At 45.8% G+C, this 8,862-nt stretch overlaps 1 pseudogene; it reads right to left on the bottom strand.

Annotated features, from left to right (window-relative positions):
- Positions 1-8,335: 8,335 nt before the first annotated feature.
- Positions 8,336-8,452, bottom strand: LOC135052451 (5S ribosomal RNA; annotated as a pseudogene).
- Between the last annotated feature and the right edge of the window lie 410 nt (positions 8,453-8,862).

The following is an 8,862-nucleotide window of genomic DNA, read 5'->3' on the forward strand; positions in this document are numbered from 1 at the left end:
GTGGCTGCCGCAAAGGTGCTGTGGTTTTACTGTATCGCGGAACAAATTTAGACAGGCAGTTGGTCATCCCCAGGAAGCGCTGCAGTGCCTGTTGGTCAGCCAGAAGTGGCATTGCTGGATGGCAGTGATTTTAATCGGGTCCGGTTTGATGCCTTGACTGGTGAGCACGTGGCCCACGTACGACACTTCTGTAACTCTAAACTTGCATTTGTCTGGGTTGAGATTGAGGTTCAAAGCACGGGCCCGTTCATGTACCTGATGCAGTTGCTGGTCGTGTTCTTCCTTGGTGCGGCCCCATACCAGGATGTCATCGATGATGATTTCACAGGGATAGCCTGCAAACAGTTGCTCCATGCAACGCTGGAAGACCTCGCTGCCTGTAGCGATTCCATAGGGCATGCGAAGGAAGACATACCACCCTATTGGGGTCATGAAAGTGGTGAGCAAGGATGAAGCTCTGTCCAAAGGGATTTGCCAGAATCCGCACTTTGCATCCAGGGTACTGAAAACTGTGGCACCTGGCATGTCAGCAATCACTTGCTCAATGGTGCGGAGAGGGTGATATGGATGCAGCAGTGCTTTGTTCAAGTGTACTGGGGATTCTATCATCAGGAAGGCAGATAGGGCAATCTGCTACCGGGACCGTGATCCCCATACAGTCTGTTGTCTCCCGGGTGCTCGGGTACGGCACATCGCGGACCGGGTAGATAGATTGTTGGGAGGGGCTGGGAAAGACCCGGCGGTCTTGGTGCACGTTGGCACCAATGACAAAGTTAGCGGAAGGTGGGATGTCCTTAAGAAAGACTATAGGGACTTAGGAAAGAAACTTAAGGCAAGGACATCTAAGGTAATATTCTCCGAAATATTACCCGTGCCACGCGCTAGTCCAGGGAGGCAGAGGGAGATTAGGGAGGTAAATGTGTGCCTTAGGGATTGGTACAGGAAAGAGGGGTTTGTGTTCCTGGAACACTGGGTGGACTTCTCAGTCAGGCGCCATCTCTTATGTCGTGATGGATTGCACCTGACTGAGGAGGGGGCAGCGGTGCTGGGGGGAAGGATGGTTAGAAGGTTGGAGGAGATTTTAAACTAGGAGCCTGGGCGGAGGGTTTAGCTAGAAACTACGGGGCGTGCAATGAGAATAGTGGGGATGGTGGTAGTAAACGAAATGGGGGAGAAGTTGGGGGAGGGTAAGAGCAGGTGGTAAGGTTACTAACATGGGTACTAAAAGAGATTTTACCAAAGCACTAACCAATGACGATTACAGGTCATCATTGCTACATAAGGTGAAAGATGTCCCTAACGCAAGGGAAAATACTTATCTTAGTTGTATGTATGTAAACGCTAGAAGCATTACTGGTAAAAAGGGCGAACTAGAAATACTTGCAGCAAGCAAACAGTATGATATTATAGGCATTACTGAAACTTGGTGGGACGAATCTCATGATTGGACAGTCAATCTAGAGGGCTATACACTGTTTAGGAGAGACAGACTAAATAAAAAGGGTGGAGGGGTGTGTCTTTACGTAAAGCCATTTTTAAAACCTGATGTACGGGAAGATATTCAGGAGGGGACTGTAGACACTGTCGAGACATTATGGGTAGAAATTGCATGCGGGGAAAAAGGAATAAAAAAAAGTTAGTATTGGGTGTATGCTATAGGCTGCCTGGTATCAATGTATCTGATGAGGAATTGTTACTAAAGCAAATTGAAAGAACAGCAGGAGTAAGAGACATAGTAGTGATGGGAGATTTTAACTATCAAGAGATAAACTGGAAAAACGATTCATGTGATACTGCTAGGGGCAATATGTTTTTAAACACACTTAATGATAACTACTGTACTTAGTTCAACTAATTGAGGAGCCAACTAGGTACAATGCATTCTTAGACCTGGTATTAACAAACAATGGGGATTTGGTATCAGGTATTATAGTAGGGGAACCCATAGGAAACAGCGACCACAATATGGTCACATTCAATATCAGTTTTCATAAACAGCCCTATACTGGCTCAACTAGGACTCTAAACTTTAGCAAAGCGAATTTTGAAAAGATGAGGGTATTTTTCAGGGATATTGAATGGGAAGGTTTGTTTTTAGGAAAAAATACTACGGAGAAATGGGAGGTACTAAAATTCCTGCTAGCTAAAAATACACTCAAATTTATTCCTACGAGCAGCAAAAAAAAGGAATAAAAATCATAAACCGATGTGGCTTAACAAAAAGATAAAGTAACTTATGGGCAAGAAAAGGCGAGCATTTAAAAAATACAAATCTGACGGGGAAGCAGAGTCATTTCAGCACTATAAGGAATGTAACAAAATATGCAAAAAGGAAATAAGAGCGGCTAAAGTAGAAACTGAATAACTAGTAGCAAAGGAAAGCAAAGTAGTAGCAAAGGAAAGCAAAGCGAATCCAGAAAAATTCTTTAAATACATTAATAGCAAGAGATTAAAGAAGGAGAGTATAGGCCCTTTAAAAGACAAGTTGGGAGTCTTAAGCAAAAATGATAATGACATAGCGGACACACTAAATGAGTTTTTTTCAACAGTATTTACTAGAGAGGACCCAATTCAGGGACTAACACAATCTCAATAATGAGAATATCCCACTGATAGGTACTTATTTAAGCGAGGAAGTAGTCTGTGACCGATTAAAACATTTAAAGATTAATAAGTCACCAGGTCCCGATGGTATTCACCCAAGGGTTCTAATGGAGCTTCACTCTGAACTTGCGAAACCGCTATTTTTGATAAGGATTCAGTAATATCAGGTATGGTTCCCAAAGACTTATACGGCAGTACCACTGGACTGGATTTATACGGCAGTATCACTGGATTTATTCGGCAGTACCGTTGGCAGGGCCGGCGCTACCATTAGGCAGCTTTAGGCAGCTGCCTAGAGCGCCGGCCACTGGAGGGCGCCGCTTTGTCAGCACATTAACATGAGGAATGAGCGGCCGCCAATGTCCCCCGCAACCCACAGTACCTTTTTTTTATTTTATTTTTTATATATATCTCTGCGGGTTCCGGAGGGGCTGGGGGATTGATGATAAAAGCCGGCAATTGATCAGAGGCTGCAGCCGCGCGCCTCTCTCCAGCCGCAGCCGCCCGCTTCTCTCCAGCCGCAGCCGCCCGCTTCTCTCCAGCCGCAGCCGCCCGCCTCTCACCAGCCGCAGCCGCCCAGCTCTCTCCAGTGTCAGCGTCCTCCATGGACTATGGAGCCGAAGTCAGAAATGGGAGCAGTGCCTCCCCGCCAGCAGCAGCAGTGCTATACTGGGCAGCATCGTGATCCGCGAGATGGTGGCAAGAACATGGAGCAGTATTCCCTCCATGGATCCCTGGCCAGCGGTAAGATTCCGCTGCCTGGAGGCACACCCCGGGGAAGTGATCAAAGTTCACCCTGGCTGGGGGAGGGGGGTTGGATTTATGTATGTATGAATATGTATATATGGAGACTGTATATGGATGGATGGATATATGTATGTATGGAGGCAGTGTATGTATGTATGTATGTATGTATGTATGTATGTATGTATGTATGAGAGAGGTAGTGTATGTATGGATATATGTATGTATGTATGTATGTATGTATGTATGTATGAATGAATGAATGAATGAATGAATGAGAGAGGTAGTGTATGCATGGATATATGTATGGGATGCGGTCAGGATGCCGCCGGACGGAATCCCGGCGGTCGAAATACCGACGCCGGAATCCCGACCGCCACATTCCCGACATATTCTCCCTCCGTGGGTGACCACGACACCCATAGAGGGAGAATATAATAGTGTGCCGAGCGTAGCGAGGCACCGTGCCCGCAGCGTGGCGAGCGAAGCGAGCCCGCAAGGGGCTTCGTTCCGCTCACCACCCCTGTCGGGATTGTGTGGTCGGGATTCCGGCGTCGGTATTTCGACCGCCGGGATTCCGACCGGCGGCATTTAGTACTGATCCCATATGTATGTATGTATGTATGTATGTATGTATGTATGTATGTATGTATGTATGTATGAGAGAGGTAGTGTATGGATGTATGTATGTATGTATGTATGTATGTATGTATGAGAGAGGTAGTGTATGGATGGATATATGTATGTATGTATGTATGTATGTATGAGAGAGAGGTAGTGTATGGATGGATATATGTATGTATGTATGTATGTATGTACAGTACAGCGTTTCTCCACATTAACCGTGGGGAAAGATAGCACTCTCCAGACTTGTTATAATATATGCAATAAAGTCATTTATTCACAAAAACTTGGTTCCATGTGTATCTTCATGTCACAAGCAGAGTATATAACAAAAAGGCTCACCAACGTTTCGGTCCTGAATTGGACCTTTCTCAAGGTATTAGCCAGTCTCTTAAAGCAAAATCAGGAAAACAGCAGCATCAGAGTCAACATCAAAAGCAGGAACCAGGATCTGCATGTTGCCTCCCAGGCCCCCTGAATATATACCCAAGAGCTAATTAATGAAAGGGTCACAAGTCCATATGGCCGTGACGTCACTTCCGGTCATACCGGAAGTCCCGTTCCGCCGGCCGTTTTAAACAAATGTAACAAAAGTGGCACTAATGGGGGATAAATCCAGTCTATCCCGTTGCACAGACTTGTCTGTAGTGTCTCCCGCCCTGCGCACCCAGCCGTTAGTTGTCACGGCTGGATCGCGGGTATCCATGGTAACGCATCGTCACTTCCGGTTACAAACCGGAAGTTATGCGTTCCACACGGCGGAATATGCGTTTCAGGCCACAAATAGTATAGGAGGATGCACAATGTACAGTTCAAGTGCAACAAAAGTGCAAATATATTAAGTGCAAATATATTAAGGTTAATGGCTTGGCCCGATGTGAACATAGGGGATATTGAGAAAATAAACTAATATTGGTGAGGTGGGTATAATGGGGACCTGGAGACTCACACATAGTACATAATGAGAATCAATTTAATACAGTCATATAAGTGTGCGCTACGCGCGTCACACCCGGGCAGAAAATGTTAGTGAACTGTCATATCGTTGTTACTATGTAATCATGGGACTTTGGATTTAATCTAAATATCTTACAAAAACATAGGAATAATAAACAAGTGTTAACCAGACTCGTGGTAAAGGTATTCATAGCTTTGCTACAGTTCACCTCAGCGTATCTCCATCACACCTGGATAGAGTCTAGTGGAAAAAGTTTTTTTCTTTCGGCTGCGGTCCTTAATAACTGCTCTATTACCCCAGAAATATTGAGAGGGGGTTATTTTCATTCATCCCCCTAGGGGAGATAGTGTCTAATCTGTGGATCCAGAAGCTCTCTCTTCGTTTCAAACTCATGATGCGGTCTCCGCCACGGGTGGGTGGTGGTACCCAGTCAATAAGTTTGCACCTGAGATTGGATACTTGGTGATGATGGGTCAGAAAGTGCCTCGGTACAGGTTGTTCTGCTTTCTTAGATTCAATCGCCTGGTGGATGGTAGTCCTATGATTAGCCATTCTATCACGGAATCTTCTCGATGTCATCCCGACATAGTATAGTCCGCAGGGGCATACGAGGATATAAATGACATGGTCCATCAGGCAGTGTAATTTATATTTAATCTTGATAGGGCGTCCAGAATGTGGGTGCGGGAAGGTGGGTCCGGTGAGCATGCTTCGGCATGTGGTGCAACCGGTGCATTTATAGCATCCTGGTTTCTGCTCTTGCAACCAGGTTGTCCTGTTAGGGGCAGTGGGATTCGCTGTTGGTCTCAATAGGAGCTGTTTAAGGTTTGGTGATTTCCTGTAAGCCATCATAGGAGGTCGTAGGTTCTTCGCCTTCAGTGCTGCATCCGATGAGATGATAGGCCACCTCTTTCGCAGTGCTTTGTTTATTTTGCCTGACTGACTGTCGAAGGTTGTAGTGAAGACCATCCTGTCGATTTTGTTGGTGGAGCTTGCCAGTATAGTGCTGGTGTTGGACTCAGCGTTGTTTATTGATGTAAATCTTTCACGGGCTTTGTGTAGACATCGCTGTAGGCAGCCGTTGGTGTATCCACGATCTTTAAATCTGTGCGACATATCGTCCAATTGTTGTTCCATAATTAATGGGTTGGAGTTGTTCCTCATGACTCTCAAGAATTGGGAGATGGGTAGGTTCTCTTTTAGTGCTGGTGGGTGCTGGCTAGTAGATAGGAGGAGGGTGTTCCTGTCTGTGGGTTTCCTGAAGAGCGTAGTGCTGATCTCATGGTTATGTATGGAGACCGTAATATCCAGGAAGTGGATCTGCTGGTCATCTATCTGGTGTGTGAATCTCACCGGATTATCCAGTTCATTTAATGCCTGCACCATCTGATGAAACATCTCTGTCGTCCCGGTCCATAGGATAAAGATGTCGTCGATGAAGCGTTTATACATACAGATATGGGCCCCATATGTTGGTAGAATATGCTTCTTTTCGTAGGCCGACATAAATATGTTAGCGTATGCCGGCGCCAAATTTGAACCCATAGCGGTCCCGGATTGCTGTACATAATACTTATCCAAGTATGAGAAGTGATTCAACTTCAAAACTGCTTCCGCCAGTTGAATGATAAAGTCAATCGGTGACTCTCCCGGAGAGTGGGTCCCAAGGGCATCTCTCAGTGCTTGTAGCCCATCTTCATGGGGAATGATGGTATAGAGTGAGCAAACGTCTAATGTGGCCAATCTGACATCGCCACTCAGCTGTGGTAATTCGGAAAGTTTGGCGAGGAAGTCCATGGTGTCCCTGATGTAGCTATCAGACTGCTGTACTATTGGTTGCAAAAATGAGTCCACGTATACTGCCAGTGGTTGCAACAACGAGTTTTTAGCCGAAATGATTGGTCTGCCTGGTGGGTGAGAGAGTGTTTTGTGGACTTTGGGTAGGGTGTATATAATGGGACACACTGGGTGTGAGACCGTAAGGAAATCAAAGGTGTGTTTGTCAATCCACTTGGATTGGAAGCTAAGTTGTAATAACCGGTCCACTTGTTTTTTGAAATTCGGGATGGGGTTGGTGGCACAGCCTAGATAGGTCGATGTGTCAGCTAATTGCCTACAGATCTCTTTATTGTAGTCACTCCATTCCTGTACGACAATCGCTCCTCCCTTATCTGCTGGTCTGATGACAATAGAGGTATCATCACGTAGTGTTCTGAGTGCTTGTCTTTCTTGTTTGGATAAGTTATCATAGGTCTTCATAGGGGTACCTGTGTTAATATCCTGTTCGACCAATCGAGTATACGTCTTTATACTGGGATTGGATGAGGGTGGGTCATACGTGGATGGTGGACGGAACGGGGACCTGTTTTCAGTATTGGTATCCCCATAATGTTCACGGAGTCTAAGTTTCCGTCCAAATTTATACATATCAATAGTCGTCTCAAAGGGTTTATGTGGACACATTGGTACAAAGGACAGGCCACGTGAGAGGAGGCTCAATGTGGCCTCATCCATCGGTCTATCTGTCAGATTGAACACTAGATTTTGTTTTTGTCCCTGCACCTTCGCCATACGTCGCCCCTTCCTTGGATGTGGTCTGCGCGTCCCCCGCTGGGGGGTAGATCTACGTCTTGGCTCTGTCCTAAAAAAGCTGTATTGCGTGGTCGACGGGTGTCAGTCCGGTCTGTGTCTGAGGTGGAGGCAGATGACCCAGTGTCGGAGGTCACGTACTGCCTTCGACCCTGGCGGCGCTGTCGAAAATTTCTCTGGGGTCTAGTTGGTCTCGAGTCACCTAGGAGCCACCTATACACTGTATGGTTTTGGTAATCCGATACCACTGTGGCTAGTTTGTTCCGCTTAAATGCGGTGAGTTCTTTCTTATAGCTGTCGATCTGGGCTTTTAATTTCTCTAAGTGGTTACAGGTTTTGTCACCCCTGATAGTGGATGAATGAACGTCGTTAAATGTGGCAATCTGCGACTTAACTTTGTTAAGTTCGGTCCCTACCTCCTCTATTACCAATAACATTAAATCTAGGGAACATTTATTAAGTACCCCGCACCAGCGGCTGCAAAATGTGGGGTTGTTCCTCCCTATGGTTGGGATGTTGCTTACTCGGAACCCTCTGGGAATTTGTTTTTTACGGTGATATTCCGATAAGAATTGACCATGCAGGTTGAGGTCAATTTCCCTCTTACTGAGTCTTAGGAGTTGATGGTACAGGTCAGTAGTAGTTTCTGCCGGGAGTGTATCAAATTCTAACTGGTCAAAGAGTACTTTCTCAGCATCGTCATCTGTTAATGATACAATGCCGTGTTCAGCCTGTGACAATAGGTTGTCATCCAGAAAACCGACACCACCCTGGGCCATAGTCTATTGTCCAGAAGTGTATGTCCCACGCGGACTTATACTACAGTACCCAATCTTCCCGGAGGTCTCCCTGTCCGATACTATTTGGGCCCGCACTGCTTGGCTTCCAAGTTCAGAAGGAATTGGGCATTGCCAATGCGGTATGACTGTAGTTATGGATACACAAATTAGACTGCCTGCCCCAGGAATCTGGGTAACTCACCATCTAAGGCACATTCGAACACGGATACGAAAAAAACAGATGATAGCTGTGAAAAATGTGTTATGTGTGGATCATGCAGAATAACTGGTTTTGCTCTGAATATGGGTAGTGGGTGCAGGAAAAGATATACCTAGCTCGCTAAGTATATCCAAATAACAAATATGGGGAGTCCCACACTCTCACCCAGCGCAGGTAACGGCTGGGGTGCCAAATCAAAGTCTGATCCAATCACTGGGTCAAACTCATAGTACAGTACAGCGTTTCTCCACATTAACCGTGGGGAAAGATAGCACTCTCCAGACTTGTTATAATATATGCAATAAAGTCATTTATTCACAAAAACTTGGTTCCATGTGTATCTT

This window comes from Pseudophryne corroboree, chromosome 2 (genome assembly GCF_028390025.1).
Source record: "Pseudophryne corroboree isolate aPseCor3 chromosome 2, aPseCor3.hap2, whole genome shotgun sequence".
Taxonomy (NCBI): domain Eukaryota; kingdom Metazoa; phylum Chordata; class Amphibia; order Anura; family Myobatrachidae; genus Pseudophryne; species Pseudophryne corroboree.